Source organism: Symphalangus syndactylus, chromosome 3 (assembly GCF_028878055.3).
Source record: "Symphalangus syndactylus isolate Jambi chromosome 3, NHGRI_mSymSyn1-v2.1_pri, whole genome shotgun sequence".
Lineage (NCBI taxonomy): Eukaryota > Metazoa > Chordata > Mammalia > Primates > Hylobatidae > Symphalangus > Symphalangus syndactylus.
Genome location: NC_072425.2, coordinates 140,344,166 through 140,363,291, shown reverse-complemented (window position 1 = coordinate 140,363,291; position 19,126 = coordinate 140,344,166). Strand labels below are relative to the sequence as shown.

The 19,126-nt window shown below is 44.0% G+C and overlaps 1 long non-coding RNA gene and 1 other non-coding gene across 2 annotated transcripts in view; one reads left to right on the top strand and one right to left on the bottom strand.

The window, feature by feature from the left end:
- The window catches only part of LOC129479805 (uncharacterized), a 39,872-nt gene that overhangs the window by 4,408 nt on the left and 16,338 nt on the right, over positions 1 to 19,126 (top strand). The window contains exon 2 of the long non-coding RNA XR_008656801.2: positions 14,553 to 14,656. This is a non-coding gene — a long non-coding RNA (uncharacterized lncRNA). The remainder of the gene's footprint in view (positions 1 to 14,552; positions 14,657 to 19,126) is intronic.
- LOC129479956 (U8 small nucleolar RNA) lies at positions 768 to 901 on the bottom strand. Its single transcript, XR_008656875.1, has one exon. It is a non-coding gene; the product is annotated as a U8 small nucleolar RNA (small nucleolar RNA).

The window sequence follows — 19,126 nt, the reverse complement described above, 5'->3', positions numbered from 1 at the left end:
TCCACCAAGCCAGAAGCCCGGGCCGTGACAGTGTATCACACAAGACAAGTAGCAAGTAGGGAATGGCTTCATCAACCACGTGTGATGTGATCGTTCCATTAAACTTTAGGAGGGGTTTTCTTAGTCGCAACGGTTCAGTCCCCAAAGTGAGGTCACTGAAAAGGAAATTCAAAGACTTTTTTTTCCAGAGGATGGAATGCACGCTTTGCTGGGATGGATGCCGCCGCTTCGGGCAGCTGGTAAGGCCCAAAAGCGTGTGGAGGGAGAGAGGGCTCCTTTGAGGGCAATCAGCAGTAAAAGGAGGCGGGCGGCGAAAGCGCTCGGAATTCCTCCCACGGCGCTCCTGCTCTCCGCTCTGCAGTGCAGCCAGCCAGGCCGCCGCCGCCCCTGCTGCCTGGGAGAGCGGGCGCTTGGGCAGGTGGGGCCGCCGCTGACCCGCTTCCCTCGGCGCCCGGGGGAAGGCCGGGTTGGGCGACCGCGCCACCTGCTGGCCTCTTCCAGTGCTGCCGCCTGCCCCTGGGCGCCTCCGTCCCTGCCCGCAGCGCCACAGCACACGGCGAAGTCGTTAGATGCAGGTTCTTGGGCCTCACCCCAGGCTTACTGAACCAAAAACTCTCTGGGTGGGTCTTGGCAGTCGAGTCTGAACAAGACCCTCGGGTGACCCTGATGCACGCTAAAGCTTAGACATCAATGATGTGGAAATCACCCAACTCCACCATTTATTCATTAAGTCAAGTTTTTCTTTTGTTTTGTTTTGTTCAGAAAGAATCAGATAGGAGCAATCAGGGTGTTGCAAGTCCTGGTTACACAGAGACGTTAGTCACATTTCATGCATCTCCAGTCATCATGTTCTATCTGCCCTCCAAACGGAGGAACAGGGAAGGGTTATCCCACCTGACAGTTCATTAAGTCAAGTATTAATGAGCGTCTTCTAAACAATATGGAAATAAAGGAAGCAAAACAGAAATGATCCCTCCCCCACTCCCTCCCCAACGCACACATAGATAAAATGTAGAATGGCTTACTTCATCATCACATCTCTGTGCAATAGGAAAGGAAAACATTACAATTACCCTTATTTTACAGACAGGAAACTAGCCTGGAATCACACATGTGGTAAACAACTAGGTCAAGTTCAAAGCTTAGGGGGTTTTTTTGTTTATTTTTAAGACTGACAGGAGCACCAATCTCAGGTCATCTGCATGTCAAATCAATCAATCAATGTCCAACCAGGTTAATCTTCATGTCAAAGGCTGAACTTATTTACCAAACTACACACCACCAACTTTTCTAGGGATTAGAGGCACGTACAACCACACACAGTGAATTTTTGTATTTTTAGTAGACAGGGTTTCACCAGGTTGGCCAGGCTGGTCTTGCACTCCTGGCCTCAAGTGATCTGCCTGCCTCAGCCTCCCAAAGTGCTGGTGTCACAGGATCCTTAGGGTGTCACTTTTCCAACCGGAAACCTCTGTGGCCGGTGGCATCTTTGCCCGAGTTTTGCTTGGGCCTACTGGGCTCGTTTCACCCACTCAGCCCTGCAAGCTGTGCTTGGCTCACATTACCAGCTTGGATGCCATGCCTGCCAAGCGCAAGTCAGGTGCAGAACAGCAAGGGGTATGTGAGCAAGCACAGGGTGTGGCCACTGCGCACAGCCAGGCATGCCAGCTGCAGCAGGGTGAGCAGCTCCAGGAGCCAGCACAGGTACCAGCTCCACGCAAGGCTGCAGCTGGACCAGGCATACCACAAGCAGGGCACCAGGGAACATGGTGGCACCCAGAAGCTTGGAGATGCCAGGAACCACAAAGCCCCAAAGATGGTGTCACAGCACTTGCTCAGGGAGCCCCTAGGTCTAGGCTCCCCAAAGGGTGGCAGCTCTTCTCTCCTTCTCATCACCTGCAACATGGTGAACTGGGGTGGGGGAGAAGGGGGAGTGTGTTTCAGCCCTCTTTGTGTTACAGCTGTTTCACTCCTGAAGCATCCTGAATTCTTGTCCTGCATCCAGGAAGAATGAGAAACACAGACAACTAGAGGGTGAGCAAGGTGGAAAGGAGCTTCATTGAGTGACAGAACAGCTCTCAGAAGACCTGAAGTGGGTAGCTCCTTTCCACAGGCAGGTCATCCTGACCAGTCCAGGAGAACCTAAGTTGGCAGCTCCTTCCTACAGCTGGTAGTCCTGATGTCTCTGTGAGTCTGGCTGAGTCTGGGGGTTTTTATGGGCTTCAGAAGGGAGGAAGTGCCTGCTGATTGGTCCATGAGCAGCCATGGGCAGGCCAGAAGAAGCACCATAAATTCTCGCCGTGTGCCATGGACTCCACCCAGACCTGACACTCCCACCCCCAGGCTTCAGGCCATCCAGGGCTTGAGGATAGGTCTTCACTGGGGAATCGCCCCTTTCCGCCCAGGACTCCGTCCACCTCCTGCTGCCATCTACATGTCATCCGCAGCACCCAGGCTGTTCATGCCAAGGGGTGCCTGCAGGCCTGTGCTGAGCCACCTTCAGCCCCTTCTTGGCCTCCCTCCTGTGCTCATCAATGCCCAAAGTCTGGAGGGGGCTGAGACAGCTGGGGGCTGGTGTATCAGTGCCACCCCGAGCGTGCACACACCCAGACAGGTCACAGCAGTGCCTGGGCTCAGCCACAACTTTGCTCCACCCCAGAGCAGGCCCTGAAATCGGGGAGAGACCAGGCAGCCAGAGCAGACACTTCTGAGCCTGCGGGGGAATGGTGGCTTCCCAGGTCCCTGAGAGCACAGCGATCCCTGGGTCTGCAGCCACAGAGGGTGGGGGTCCCACCCTGCCAACTTGGAAGGAGGCAGGGCTCCCTCCCACCTGTTCCCAGCTCCACCGGCTCCATGGAGTGCACAGTTCTGGCTGTGCCTCCCACATTGCAGTAGGTGTCTTCGCAGCAGCTGCTCCAGATGGGCTACTGCTGCCATCACTAGGATTACAGGTATGAGCCACCATGCCTGGCCCATAAAAATAATTAACAAACAAATAGGAATATTTTTGTAGTAATAATGGTAACACTTATTGAGCACCTAACTAAATGTTAGACGGCATTCCAGATAATGGAACTAGGGTGACCAAGAAAATTACAACTACCTTGGAAAGTCCCATTTCTGGTCTTTAGCTTTGCAGCCCTGAGAACTGGATTTTACCAGTTCCCTCCCAGCTTATCTGATGCATACCTATCAGGTTCACAAGAAAATATATTAACCAGGATGACATATCAATTAACAGTCAGATTTATTACTGCTGAGTGGTTACTGGTCATATTTGTAAGACAGCACCTCCTCTTTCCTATGAAAATCTATAGGAAAAACCAACTTCAGTGGCCTGGTGGGATGGGATCAAAGCAAGGTGCATTGGATGAGGGTATTGGAGCATGTTAAAAGGTTATATCGCAGATGTCTGCTCATTTTCAGCACAGGAAACACACCTGAGATGGGTCAGAACGCTGGCACATGAAGGGCTCCTGTAATGGAAGGGCTCAGGACACCCTCTGCCTGGGTCAGGGGTGGGACACACGAGTGGATGCACACTCCCTACCTGCCTCCTTGCATGATTTCAGACAGGCTGCAATGCAGGTTGGCTGGTTTGAGCTTTAGCCTCAAGGTTCTTTGATCCCCTTGGTTGTAGTTCTCCTGCTCTCCACTCCCCAGGATTATACTCACAACTACCTCTCAAGGTAGTTTCATCAGTAGATAGCTCATTCACATCTATTCTGGGCTGACTTCAGGGCTGGGCACAGTGGCACATGCCCGTGGATAACCCCAGTGGGTAATCCCAGTGGATGCCTATAAACCACTTAGGGAGGGCAAGGCAGGAGGGCCCCTTGAGACCAGGAGTTCAAGACCAGCCTGGGCAACATAGCAACACTCTGTCTCTCTCTCTATATATATATACACATATATACACACACACACACACACACACACAGAGGCACACACAAATGTGCCAGGTGTGGTGGCACACACCTGTACACCTACTTGGGAGGTTCTGATGGAAAGATTACATGAGCCCAGGAGTTCAAGGCTGCAGTGAGCTCTGATTGTAACACTGCACTCCAGCCTGGGCAAGAGAGAGACCCTGTCTCAGAAAAAGCAGGTTACTCTATCAGGAAAATGGCCTTTTCCTAACCACATCCCCCAGGGCCCATGCTGCCCTAGGTGCTGACTGCTACACAAGGCAGCCCAGGCATCTGCTCTCAACCCTGTTTTTAGCCTTTCAGTTCCCCCCTATCCTTACCTTCCAGTTAACACAGAGACTGAGAGAAGTGGAACAAAACCCTCACGGAAGGAGCCTTTGAACTTTTTGTTTACTTCTCTGCCTCTCCTAAGAGCTGTGTCTTTCATATCCATCTTTGCAACTCCAGATGGTAGAATAGTTCCTAATAATCATTAAAAATTAATAAATCAATATGTGTCTTTTGGATGAATGGAAAGAGTTCAATACAGTTAAAGTGTAAAATTATTTTAATATCATCATTAACATACTTTGGGACCTTTGACTAACAACTTGATTGCTTTGTTCTCCATTTTGTCAAATAAGAGAATCACCTCTCCTCCCTTCCAGCCTCAAAAGAATGTTTTGAGGAAGGCGTACTTGATCACTGCCAGGGATTGTAATTCCATGAAGCAAGGTGTATGTCACTGTTTCTCACCTTTTCTATCCGAAGGAAGTAATAAAGCATAGACGCTTCTACGCATTGAAAAATATGTTTTCAGTTCCATCATGTCAGTCTGTGTTTCAAAACACAGGAAGAAGCATCTTGTCGCACCAAACTCCTGAGAATAGTGAGATAGTGTCTAAGTATTTGATGGCTCCTAAAAGTCCTATTGATAAAGTTGCACCATTATTTTGGCTAGTGATTGACTGCATGTGTGTGGTCTTAATACAGAGAAGACATTATTTTTAAAATTTAGGAATTAGGACTGAAAAACAGATATGCAATGGAATGGTTGTTTCTCTTCTAGAATTTAGTGATTCACAGCTCTTGGTCAAGGAAGCCTTGGGAATCAATGAGATTATGGGTTTTCTAGTGAAGACTGAGTCAGACCTCATGACATCAGGCCCCGGATGAAGAGTGTAGGGACCCTGGCCACTGCTCTTCTTTCCCAGTGGTCAAGTCACCCGCAGGGCATTGCATCCTGTGGGAGATTGACTCTGGTCAACATTGTATTTTGCAGAAGATAATCCCGGCTCTTCCTCGTTTTCATTTAAGGCTGTGTGTGTGCTCTGCCCTTGGCCAGCGGCACATGTACACTTTCTTCCTTCACACTGGAAGTCTGGGTTTCCTAAAGGCTAACAATACAATCAGCTATCCAGATTTTCAAAGGACAGGCATAATAGGCAAAAATCCATTTCGAAGCCTTGGGCGCAAGTGAATAGCAGCAATAGAATAAGGATAGTTTATCATCACTAATCTTCTGCTCAAAATATTTCTTCCTATCTCCCCTGATCATCTTTTCCCTTTCCACCTCTCTCCCCCGCCTTCATTTTTCCTGCTCCTCTTATCCTCCTTGACTAAAATATATAATTGAAATGGTTTTTGTGTTAATACATTTTTTTGAATAAGATTGTAAAATCTGGCTGGGCATGGTGACTCACGCCTGCAAGCCCAGAACTTGGGGAGGCTGAGGGGGGTGGAACACCTGAGGTCAAGAGTTCTAGACCAGCCTGGACAACGTGATGAAACCTCATCTCTACCAAAAATACAAAAAATTAGCTGGGCGTGGTGGTGGGCACCTGTAATCTCAGCTACTCAGAAGGCTGAGGCAGGAGAATCGCTTGAACCTGGGTGGCAGAGGTTTCAGTGAGCTGAAATCACGCCACAGCACTCCAGCCTGGGCAACAAGAGTGAAACTCCTTCTCAAAAAAAAAAAAAAGATTGTAAAATCTCAATTTTAAAAGCAGTAGAGTTGAACATTTTGCGCTGCCTAAAGAAAAATTGTTTCTATATTTCTTTGTATATGGGAAGGGTGAAGTGTGGGGCAAGGGGCAATAGTGTGGAAAGAAAAATAATCTACCTTTGAGACTAGTCTAACCTTTTCCGTGTGACTTCTGAGCTTTTTCCTAATTTGGTGCCACTATGTAAGCAGCCATATTTCCAACTCCTCCAGCATAGACCCTGGTCTGTAGCCAGGACAGTCTCCCTAAGGCCCTTGCTCCTGTCTCTGTGGCCTAAGGACAGACATGAGTTCTAACACCAGCGTGGCCACTTAGTACCTGTGACAGATCATTCGGTCTCAAAACTTCAGTTTTCTCATTCATAGCTTCATGCCTGACATGCCTACCTCACAGTCAACAAGAGAACACCATGATAAAGTTGTGGAATGGGAAAGTATTCTGAGAAATATGAAGTTTTGTGTGAACGGTCAGTGCCCTATTTCTGATCTCCAAAATGAGTTTCCTCGTTTTCCCGGTCAACCAGGTCCAATTTATCTTTCAATGATTACTGTCAATCCCCACTTGTTTTCTTTTCTTTTTTTTTTTTTTTTTTGAGACAGTCTCGCCCAGTCACCCAGGCTGGAGTGCAATGGCTCGATCTCAGCTCACTGGACTCCGCCTCCCAGGGTCAAGCAATTCCCCTGCCTCAGCCTCCTGAGTAGCTGGGACTACAGGCACCCACCACCACACCTGGCTAATTTTTGTATTTTTAGTAGAGACCAGGATTCACCATGTTGTTCAGGCTGGTCTTGAACTCCTGACCTCAGGTGATCCACCTGCCTCAGCCTCCCAAAGTGCTGGGATTACAGGAGTAAACCACTGCACCCAGCAAAGACAAAAGCAGAGAGAGTAGCATAGTCCAGATACCCATCACCCAGCTTCAGTGATTATCAACATGTGGACAACCCTTTTCATTTATACTCCCACTTGCCCCCTGATTATTTGGAAGAAAATCCTAATTCCTAGATTTTTAAAAATTCTTCAAAACATTTACAATAAATTAGCAAATAATGACCACAATACTATAGCATGCCTTTAAAAATAAACAGTGACTCAATATCAAATAACCGGTCCGAAATCAAATTTATTGGCCAGGCACAGTGGCTTACGCCTGTAATCCCAGCACTTTGGGAGGCCAAGGAGGGTGAATCATCTGAGGTGAGGAGTTCGAGACCAGCCTGGCCAACGTGGTGAAACCCTGTCTCTATTAAAAATGCAAAAAATTAGCTGGGCGTCGTGGCAGGCACCTGTAATCCCAGCTACTTGGGAGGCTGAGGCAGGAGAATTGCTTGAATCTAGGATGTGAAGGTTGCTGTGAGCCGAGATCACCCCATTGCACTCCAGCCTGGACAACAGAACGAGACTTTGTCTCAAAGAAAAAAAATCAAATTTAGTCTCTTGATATCACACACACCCCCCCTCCCCCCCCCCCACACACACACAGAGTCATTCGCCGCATGAAATGATGGACCGCATAAACAAACAATGGTGATCCCCTAAGATTATAATGAAACTGAAATTTTTCTATTGCTTAGTGGCATCACAGCCATCATAACATCATAGCACAACGCATTACTCACGTGTTTGTGGTGCTGCTGGTGTAAACCTACTGCACTGCCAGTCGTATAAAAGTATAGCACATACAATTATGCACAGTACATAATACTTGCTAATGATAATAAATGACTGTGTTAGTGGTTTATGTATTTACTATGCTATACTTTTTTTCATTTTTTAGAGTACACTCCTTCTACTTTAAAAAAAAAAGTGAACTGTGAAACAGCCTCAGGCAGGGCCTTCGGGAGGTTTCCAGAAGAAGGCATTGTTATCCTAGGAGAGGGCAGCTGCATGCATGTTATCGCCCCTGAAGACCTTCCAGTAGGACAAGATGTGGAAGTGGAACACAGTGATATTGATGATCTCGGCTCTTTGTAGGACTAGGCTAATGTGTGTGTCTGTGTCTTAGTTTTTAACAAAAGAGTTTAAAAAGAACAAAAAATTTAAATTGAAAAAAGCTTATAGAATAAAGATATAGAGACAAATATTTTTGCACAGCTGTACAATATGTTTGTAATTTAAACGAAGTCGTGTTATAAAAGAGTCGAAATGTTTTTTAAGCTTTTTTTTTTTTTTTTTTTTTTTGAGACGGAGTCTCGCTCTGTCGCCCAGGCTAGAGTGCAGTGGCGCAATCTCGGCTCACTGCAAGCTCCGCCTCCCGGGTTCACGCCATTCTCCTGCCTCAGCCTCTCCGAGTAGCTGGGACTACAGGCGCCCGCCACCGCGCCCGGCTAATTTTTTGTATTTTTAGTAGAGACGGGGTTTCACCGTGGTCTCGATCTCCTGACCTCGTGATCCGCCCGCCTCGGCCTCCCAAAGTGCTGGGATTACAAGCGTGAGCCACCGCACCCGGCCTTTTTTTTTTTTTTTTTTTTTTTGAGACAGTTTGGCTCTTGTCGACCAGGCTGGAGTGCAATGGTGCAATCTCGGCTCACTGCAACCTCTGCCTCCCAGGTTCAAGTAATTCTCCTGCCTCAGCCTCCCAAGCAGCTGAGATTACAGTAAAAATTAAAAAGTAAAAATGTTGGCCGGGTGCGGTGGCTCACTTCTGTAGTCACAGCACTTTGTGAGGCCGAGGCGGGCGGATCACAAGGTCAGGAAATCAAGCCCATCCTGGCTAACATGGTGAAACCTTATCTCTACTAAAAATACAAAAAATTAGCCGGGCGTCGTGGCGGGTGCCTGCAGTCCCAACTACTCGGGAGGCTGAGGCAGGAGAATGGTGTGAACCCGGGAGGCGGAGCTTGCAGTGAGCCGAGATCGCGCCACTGCACTCCAACCTCGGCAACAGAGCGAGACTCTGTCTCAAAAAAAAAAAAAGTAAAAATGTTACAGTAATAGACTGGTGCAGTGGCTCACACCTGTAATCCCAACACTTGGAGAGACTGAGGTGGGAGGATCGCTTGAGGCTTGAAGTTGGAGACCAGCCTGGGCAACACAGTGAGACTTCATCTCTACAAAAAAAAAAAAAAAAAGAAAGTTAGCTGGGCTTGGTGGTGTGCACCTGTAGTCCTAGCTACTTGGGAGGCTGAGATAAAAGAATTGCTTGAGCCTAGGATGTCGAGACTGTAGTGAACCATGATTGTGCCACTGAACTCCAGCGTGGGTGACAGTGAGATCCTGTCTCAAAAAAAAAAAAAAGTTACAGTAAGCTAAGCTTAATTTATTATTAAAGCAAAAGGTTTTTTAAACATAAATTTAGTGTAGCCTATGTGCACATCGTTCATCAAGTCTATGACGGTGTGTGGTAATGTCCCAGGCCTTCACATTCACTCATTCACCCGCTCACTGACTCACCCAGAGCAACTTCCAGTTCTGCAAGCTCCAGTCAGGTGGAGCTATGCAGGTGCTTCTTATTAAAAATCTTTTATACCTTATTTTTACTATACCTTTTGTGTTTATTAACAGGTACACAATTTAGATACATATTTGTGTTTAGATATACAAATGCTTGTATATCTAACTCTTGTTGTATATCTAATGTACATACTTGTTGTATATCTTGTTGTATATCTAATGCTTGTATATCTAACTCTAATACCATCATGTTAGAGTTGCATACAATGTTCAGTACAGTAACATGCTCTACAGGTTTATAGCCCAGGAGCAACAAGCTATATCATATAGCCTAGGTATGTAGGAGGTTGTGAGATCTAGGTTCGTGTAAGTACACACTATGATGTTCACACAAGGACGAAATCGCCTAACCGTGTATTTCTCAGAACGTATCACTGTTGTTAAGCCATGCATGATTGTTATTTATTCATTATATATGTGTATATACCTATGCATGTATATATACACATGTGTGTATATCTATATACTGCATATATATATGTTGTATGTATTTATATAATTAAGTTGGTTTATATGAATTGAGTCAAACAAGTTTCAACCATTGTTTTTGGTGGATATGTATTTCTAGTATCTTTTCTTTCTTTTTTTTTTTTTAAAGACAAAGTCTCGCTTTGTTGCCCAGGCTGGAGTGCAGTGGTAGGATCTTGGCTCACTGCAACTCTGCTTCCCAGGTTCAAGCAATTCTTACGCCTCAGCCTCCTGAGTAGCTGGAACTACAGGCATGCACCAGCCTGCCTGGCTAATTTTTGTATTTTTAGTAAAGACAGGGTTTCACCATGTTGGCAGGGCTAGTCTCGAACTCTCGGCCTCAAGTAATCCGCCCGCCTTGGCCTCCCAAATTGCTTGGATTACAGGCGTGAGCCACTGCAACTGGCCACTAATATCTTCTTATTTATGTCATCTGTATCTCTATTGTTCTCTTGCAGTTTATTTGTTGAAGAAGTTGGCGCTAAGGGTTCTGTATAACCTATCACATTTTAGAGTGGGCTGACTAGATGCCTGTGCTGTTCTTTAATATTTTTCTCCTTCCCCTGTATTTCCTATAAACTGCAATCGGAGCCTGAGGCTAGATACCATTCAAGTTTGATTTTTTTAGTGAGGCTATTTTGCAGAGTAGTTGAGTACTTCTTGTCACTTCACAGGCAGAGATATAAGACACAAGGCATTTCTATTTGTGTGATGTGACTTCCATCAGTGGATTCAGAATGTGCCAGTGAAATCCTTTACACGTAGAACTCCCAGCAGCCTCTCGCCTAATGGCTTTAGCAGCCATCCATGACTATGGTGGTTTTTTTTAACACGTCTAGCTGGCTAGATCAGACCGTATTTCCCAGAGTTCTCTTTTCCTATATGTTTCTGGCTAAGATGAGCTGTGGGGGGATTCTTGGGAGCTTTGGAAGATGGAAGTGAGGCAGTAGCCGTTTGGTAGGTCACACATGCGGGGCACATCTGCCAGCCTCTCTGGTGGGCATGAGGCACAGCTGGCCTGCAGCTCCCTCACCTTCCCCTGCATACTCCTTCAGCTTCTCCCCAACTTGGGCTAGCGTGTGTGCTTAGCCCAGGACAAAGAGCCCTGGCTCTGCAGGACGCCCAGATCTTCAACATCAGAGAACTGACATAGCTCTCAGTCCGTCTTCGTGAATTCCTGCTTGTTTTGCTCTCCACAATTTACAGCCATCCCCCCGTTCCAGCTGCCTGCCCTGTGGACTTCAAGCTCTAGCCTCAAATTGGATGTTTTTTTATTAGGGGTTGCAAAATGGTAATATTCTAGCTGTAATATTCCTTTTACATTAATTAGCTGACATTTCTGAGTTGCAGTCTAAACAGGAAAAGCAAAATGAATACTTACTTCTTTGCCTTCAGTTTTCTTCTTTATCAGTTTTCACAATGAGTGGGTTCCTTAGCATTTTACAAAGGTGTTCATTTGGTTGTATTTATTTGCACTTTTTTTTATCATTATGAACTTGTAGATTTTAATATATTTGGTGTGGCATTGAAGCTGTTATTACTATTGTCATTATTGTTGCCATTATGTTAAAATTGTCCCATCTTTGACCAGTGGGAGAACACTGAAGTGGGCCCCTGGATCTTTTTGATGGCAATGCTTGTGGTCTCTGATAGCTCCATGCTTTCCAGTACTATAGAATGTTCCAGGCCCCCTTCAATGTTTCCTGTCCTGGCCTTGAAATAATCATTTATCCAAAGAGGCATGGCTTTCTTGAGTTAGAAATTCTATTTGGAGAGCACAATCTGAGGATAAGGTTATTATTTTGGGGTTAGTCATGGCTTGCAGGCGATTTCAGTGAGCAGAGCAAGGAAATATATTTATTTTTAAAGAAAATACATCCTAAGTTCTTATTAATTTTTTAAATCGAATTTAAGATTACAGGATTTTCCGCTTGACTCATTCAATTTCATATTTATATCTCTCCTCTTCTACTAAAAGACTTGGCTCCTAAATATGTTACCATAATTATTTATTTGAGATACATATACACATGTATATGTGTGTATGTATATATACATATGTATATATGTACTTAGTTTCAGAATAATACCAATATAGTAACATATTAATACACATATGTAATATGTGTACTGTAGTACTAATATAATATTAATGTATAGAACACAATATATATATATTCTGAAACATATATACATGCTATGGTTTCGATATAGTTTGTCCCCACCAAATCTCATGTTGAAATTTGATTACAATGCGGGAATGTTGGAGGTGGGACCTGGTGGGGGGTGTGTGGGTCATGGAGGTGGGCCCCTCATGAATAGATTAATGCCTTCCCTCAGGGATGAGTGAGTTCTCTCTCTGTTAGTTCTACTAAGAGCTGATTGTTAAAAAGAGCCTTGCTAGGTGGCAGAGCTCACACCTGTAATCCCAGCACTTCGGGATGCTGAGGCAGGCAGATCACCTGAGGTCAGAGGTTCAAGACCAGCCTGGCCAACATGGTGAAACCTCGCCTCCACTAAAAACACAAAAATTAGCAGGGCATGGTGGCATGCACCTGTAATCCCAGCTGCTCGGGAGGCTGGGGCAGGAGAATGGCTTGAACCCAGGAGATGGAGTTTGCAGTGAGCTGAGATCGTGCCACTGCACTCCAGCCTGGGAGAGAGAATGAGATTCTGTCTCAAAAAAAAATAAAAAATAAAAATAAATAAAAAGAGCCTGGTACCTCCCCCACCCCTTGCTTCCTGCCTTGCATGTGATCTCTGCACACGCCAACTCCCCTTCACCTTCCGCCATGACTGGAAGCAGCTCGAGGCCAGGCCGACTCCCCTTCACCTTCCTCCATGACTGGAAGCAGCCTGAGGCCCTCACCTCATGCAGCTGCCAAGTCATGAGATTTTCAACCATCAGAATTGTGAGCCAAATAAAACTTTTTTTCTTCATTAATTACCCAGCCTCAGGTATTCCTTTACAGCAACTCAAAATGGGCTAAGACAAATATACTTAATAGTTTCAGAATAAAAATACTAATATTATTATTAATATTATAACTACTGAAAACAGTTTAAGATTTATTTACAATCCTATTTATCCTTTGGATACATTCCTCTAAGTTTGTACAGTCCAATTCCTCTGTTTTAAGGCAATTAAAGTTCACCTCACTCTTGTCAAGATAGTTATCATTAAAAAAAAAAAACAAGTGTTGGCAGGATTCATAGAAATCAGAATCCTTGCATAGTGCTTGTGGGAATTTAGGGAGTGCAAAATGGTGCAGTCTCTATGGAAAACAGTGTGGAGGTTTCTCAAACAATTAAAAATAGAACTACCGAATCATCCAGCAATCTCACTTCTGGATATTTCTCAAAAAAATTGAAATCAGGATCTTGAAGAGATATTAGCACTTCCATGTTCATTGCAACACTATTCACAATAGCCAAGATGTGGAAGCAACCTAAATATCCATTGACAGATGAATGGGAAACCAAAATGTGGTCTATACATGCAATGAAATAATATTCAGCCTTAAGAAAGAAGGAAATCCAGGACTGGGTGCAGTGGCTCATGCCTGTAATCCCAGCACTTTGGGAGGCCTGGGCAACATGGTGAAACCCCATCTACTAAAAATACAAAAATTAGCTGGGTGTAGTGGTGCACGCCTGTAATCTCAGCTACTCGGGAGACTGAGGCACAAGAATTGCTTGAACCTGGGAGGCGGAGGATGCAGTGAGCAGAGATCGCCCCACTGCACTCCAGCCTGGGCAACAGAGGGAGACTCCATCTCAAAAAAACAAAACAAAACAAAACAAAACAAACAACAACAACAAAAAAACAACCGAAGGAAATCCTGTAATGGGTGACAACGCTAATGATCCTTGAGAACATTATGCTGAATGAAATAAGCCGGTCACAGAAGGACACATACTGCATGATTCCACTTACATAAGGTATCTAAAACAGTGAATTCATAGAATCCAAGAATGGAATTGTGGCTACTAGAGGCTGAGGAAAGGGGAAGATGGGGAGTTAACTAATCAACTGGCATAAAATTTCAGTCAAGCAAAATGAATAAACTCCAGAGAGCTGCTGTGTACAGCATTGTACATTCAACCAGCAATGATGTGTTACACATTAAAAATTTGTTCAGCATGCAGATCTCATGTTAAGAATTCTTACCATCATAAAATAAATGAATATAAAGTCATTGAATGTATTTCTTCCTCTATATTTAAACAATCAACCTGATATATGCTTAGGTTTATTGCTTTCGTTTTGTTTTCACTGTTTAGGGACTGCAGTTTCTTGTTCAATTTCATTTAACTTGCTTTTATAATTATATAAATCATTAGTATGGTTCCAAACTCAAATATATAAAATTACGTTTTATAGGGGTATAAAATATGTCCACAAATTATTTAACACACCCTTAAAAAGGCGAAGTCTGATTCCCCTCCCTTTGAGTGTGGGCTGGACTCAGTATCTTTTTGGTTTGGTTTTCTTTTTTAAATAGAGACAAGGTCTTGCCATGTTGCCCAAGCTGGTCTTGAACTCCTGGGCTCATGCAATCCTCCTGCCTCAGCCTCCCAGAGTGCCAGGATTACAGCCACCCCACGCTCACTATCTTGCTTCTAACAAATAGGATGCAAGTGACAGTATGTGACTTCCAAGACTAGGTCATAAAAGGCGTTTCAGCTTTCTCTGCTTTTTTTGGATAACTTGTTATAGAAGCAGCCAGCTGCCATTTCATGAGGATGCTCAAGCAGCTCTATGGGGAGAGAGGTCCATGTGGTGAGGAACTGAGGCCTTCTGCCAACAAGGAAGCAACTCAGGTGAGTGACCCACTATGCAAGTGGGTTCTTTAGCCCCACTCAAACCTTTAGATGACTGAGACTCAGACCAATGTCTTGACCACAATCTCATGAAATGCCTTGAGACAAAACCACCCAGCTAAGCAGCTCCTGGAGTCCTGACCCTCAAAATTCATATGAGATGGTACTATTGTTATTTTAAGCCACTAAATTTTTTGACTAATCTATTTTGTGGCAATAGTTAACAAATACAAGTACCTTCAGACAAGTCTAGCTTACATTCCTGCCTCCTTCATCCCCTCAAAGGTAACCAATTTTTTACTTGCAAGTTTGTGCTTCCCCTGATTTTTACTTTAAATATAAACAAATATGTAAATATTTCTATTATCCACCTTTTCTTAGATAAAAGAGTACCTTATGTTCGCTCTTCTGAGACTTGCAGTTTTCAATTAATAATATTTACTGGAAATCATTTCCAAGCAAAATGTAGAGATGCTCTGCATTCTGTGGATGAGCCACAGATTATCCAACCAATCCCCTGTTGGTATTGTGCAATGCTAGGCTTTAGCATTGCAAATAGTGCTGCAATGCATTTGTCTTTTCATAGTTTTCCCAGTCTATCTTCAGCATAGGTTCTTACATCCACTCCTTTTTGAATTTTTTCCTATTGCCAAGGCTGTCATGAATCTCGTTTCCCCTTTCTTACTTCAGAGTCTATTTCATAGAATTTAGCACTTATTTGCCTTTATTTTGTATTATTCTGAGTTTCCCATGTGTACTTTAGTTCTGTACTTATGAGATTGTGCCGTGGTAGCCCATTTAAAGCAGCTATAGCTCTGACCTACTGCTGTCAGGATATTGGGTTTAATGCTGAGCTTACGGGGATTAAAAAATATCTAAACTAGAAAAGAAGGGGGTGGCAAGCAGAGGGGATAATAATAAGCCAAAATTTTTCAGCAAGTATGCCAAACACGAAGCAACTCTTCTTGCAAAAGAGAGAAAAATGTAATTCTCCCCACCCCATCAGGATAACAAGAAAGATAATGCTGATGTCAGCCAAAATCTAAGATACGGAATAAAGGGTACTCAGGTTAGAGAGAGAATTCGTTCCTAGGTTAGCCAGCAAAGCAGGCAGCAAACATCTTGCCAAGCACATTGGCTGGAAGTATAGCCTTTGCAGAGAAAGATTATATTTAAAGCAGTGTTGCTATGAGGTCGCTACATGTTATGCTACTGGTAAAGAATACTGACAAGCACATGGTAGCAATAGATCCTCAAAAAACCCCTGCTCACTGATCAGATTCTTAGCTTCAAATTTTCATCACAATTATATTCTTATCCTGGCCTTTCTCTTCTGTTTTCAGGTGAATTAAATGTCAGTGCATATGAGCCTTTATTTTTACAATAGATGAAATTCTTATAAAGTTGCATATAAATCTACTTTTTATTATTAATGATACAGTTTTTTTTTTTTTCTCTGAAACATGGTCTCGCTCTGTCACCCAGGCTGGAGTGCAGTGGTGTTATCATAGCTCACTGCAGCCTCAACTTCCTGGGCTCAAGCGATCCTCCCAAGAACCTGGACTACAGGTGTGCACTGCCACACCCAGCTAATTTTTCTAGTTTTTGTAGACACACGGTCTCACTATGTTGCAAGGGCTGGTCTCAAACTCCTGACCTCAAGCAATCCTCCCACCTTGGCCTCCCAAAGTACTGAGATAACAGGCATAAGCCTCTGCTCCTGGCCAACAATATACTTTTATACACACAACCTGCAATTCACTGAAGATGCAAGTGCATGCCCATAATAGACAAAATTTCCAAATTTTAGAAATGGATTATTTAGTTGGAGAAATCAGGTACAAACCCAAACATGAAAGAAATCACTTCTAAAGGATTTGAGTAAGGAGTTCACTCGGGGTACCACCTGCTGGAAATACCATTCAGAGGCTGGAAGAGCAAGTTGAACCCAGGGATTTGATGATAGATAAATGGAGAAAAGGAAGGAAGGTTTTGGCAGGAGTGGTGTGAGCTAAATTGGGAAACTGGTAATTTGCCATATTGTTAGATTAGCTCTGATGAGAGAGGGGAGTATATCCCATCTGAAAAGAGGATTTTTCAGCTCGAGAGGAAGAGGGTGGCACGGGAGGAAGAGGGATCGGCAGGAGTGTGTAGGGTTGGAGGCAGGCAAGCTGATTCAATGTCTGTAAATAGAATGGCATTTTTCACATTTCAGATTGGGAGTCCAATGACAACTGATCATTTCAGAGCAGTTTCATCTTCATTTCTAATTGAAGTTTAATCTTCATTTCTAATTGAAGTTTAATTCTACTTCAGCCCCAAGTGTCTGTCACCATTCAACTTCAGTACCTACGTATAAATACTGACAAAGAGTTGGCTTTCTATTCTTGTTAATCCTTTTTAGAAAAGTGAGGAAACGCTAAAAAGATAAACTAATGGCTGGTTAATTGGTTTCTGGCAAATTTCAGTCTTGCATTCGTAGGATTGCTCCAAGTGGGGCATGCCTGTATTTCCTCTGTGTGTGTGTAGAAGATAACCGACTCTAATGAGCTCCGGGCTTTTTTTGTTGTTGTTTTTTTTTAACCTTCCTTCACAATCAGGAAACATCCCCAGCCCCAAGAAACTGGAGAATAACTGTAACTGCGATGCATCTCTCTGTGATAGACTGCAAAAGATAGCTCCCTTTTGCCCAGGTTGCTTTTTATTTCTTTTCAGGAATGTGGGAGGGATGGAAACGTTGGGGAGAAAAAACTTTTCCTCTACCCTTATGTTCAGTAACTAGAGGCCTGCAAATTGAACAACAGATTAACAGGAGAAAAGGCACACAATGTTTACTAATATTTACATGAATGGGAGATACTAGAAAAGAAATGAAGCTCAAAGAAGTAGTTAGAAGCCAGGCGCTATGGCTTGTGCCTGTAGTCCCAGCTACTTTGTAGGCTGAAGTGGAAGGATCTCTTGAACCCAGGAGTTCAAGTCCAGGAGGAAAGGAAAGAGAGAGAGAGAGAGAGAAGGAAGGAAGGAAGGAAGGAAGGAGAGAGAGGGAGAGAGAGAGAGAGAGAGAAAGAAAGAAAGAAAGAGAAGAAGGAAAGAAAGAGAAAGAAAGAAAGAAAAGAGAAAGAAAGAGAAAGAAAGAAAAGAAAAAAGAAAAGAAAAGAAAAGAAAAAGAAAGGAAGGGAGAGACAGAAAGAAAGGAAGGAGGGAGGGAGGGAAAGAGTGGTTAGATTCTGTGGCTTATATACCATTTTAAACAAAGAAAAGGAAGTCTGAGTTTCAAGGGATGTGAAATCATGAGTAAGTGACTAAGAATATGTGGGAGAACTAATGGAAGATTAGAGTTATTTTAGTAAAGTTTTTGTATGCAGACTTCTCTCAGTGCCGACTCTGTATCTCTGTGATAAGAGTCATTCTCCTCTTCCTGGTGCCAGGAGAAGGGGACACCATCATTAGGGAAATTTATGCCACCTTCTCAAAGATAAATTTACGCCCTGCTTTTAGATGGATAAGTGAAGGGCAGGCAACTCTTGCTGCATCTGTTGATTCTCAGTTGCCTTTGGCTCAAAATAACCCTCCAAAAGTGGCATATTTGGGGATGGCATATCCTGATCCTCTTCAGAAACTAACATGTATTGTATGCCTTTTTTAAGAGCTGTTTTTTTTTCATGCACCACCTCATTTTATTATTACAGCAATCCAAGGAGTTGTATTAGTCCCAATTTACAGGTAAGAAAACGGAGACCCACGGAAGTGAAATAGCTTGCTTAAGATTACAAGCGAAGGCCAGGCAAGGTGGCTCACATCTATAATCCCAGCATTTTGGGAGGCCAAGGTGGGCGGATCACAAGTTCAGGAGTTTGAGACCAGTCTGGCCAACATGATGAAACCCTGTCTCTACTAAAAATACAAAAATTAGCCAGGCGTGGTGGTGCAAGCCAGTAATCCCAGCTACTTAGGAGTCTGGGGCAGGAGAATTGCTTGAACCCAGGAGGTGGAGGTTGTGGTGAGCCGAGATCGCGCCACTGCACTCTAGCCTGGGCGACAGAGCAAGACTCCATTTTTGTCGGGGGAAAAAAGATTACAAGTGAATGGGGGCAAGGCCAGCAGCAAACACACTTCGGTCTGATTTTAAAACTGAAGTTCTTTCCTCCATCCCACAAAACCACCATGCTTCCCTTGGAGGAGGAGTTGTAGATTTGCAGGCAGGAAGGGAGAGACTACAATGTTTGAAGAGAGGGAGCAATAAATAAATGTTACTTACTAGTAAGGGGAAGAGTTATGAAATAGTGCTGCAACAGCTCAGCTCTGCACTGCCCTTAAGTTGCAAAGGTTGGTTGTTGCTGGGAGATGAGGGTTTTTCCTGCATGGGGTTATTTGTTGTAGAGAATTTTTGAACCCTATCACTAAATCACAATTACTGCTCATGCTATGAAGCTTTGCTGCCTGGAATGAGCCCGTGCCCTCAACTCATTC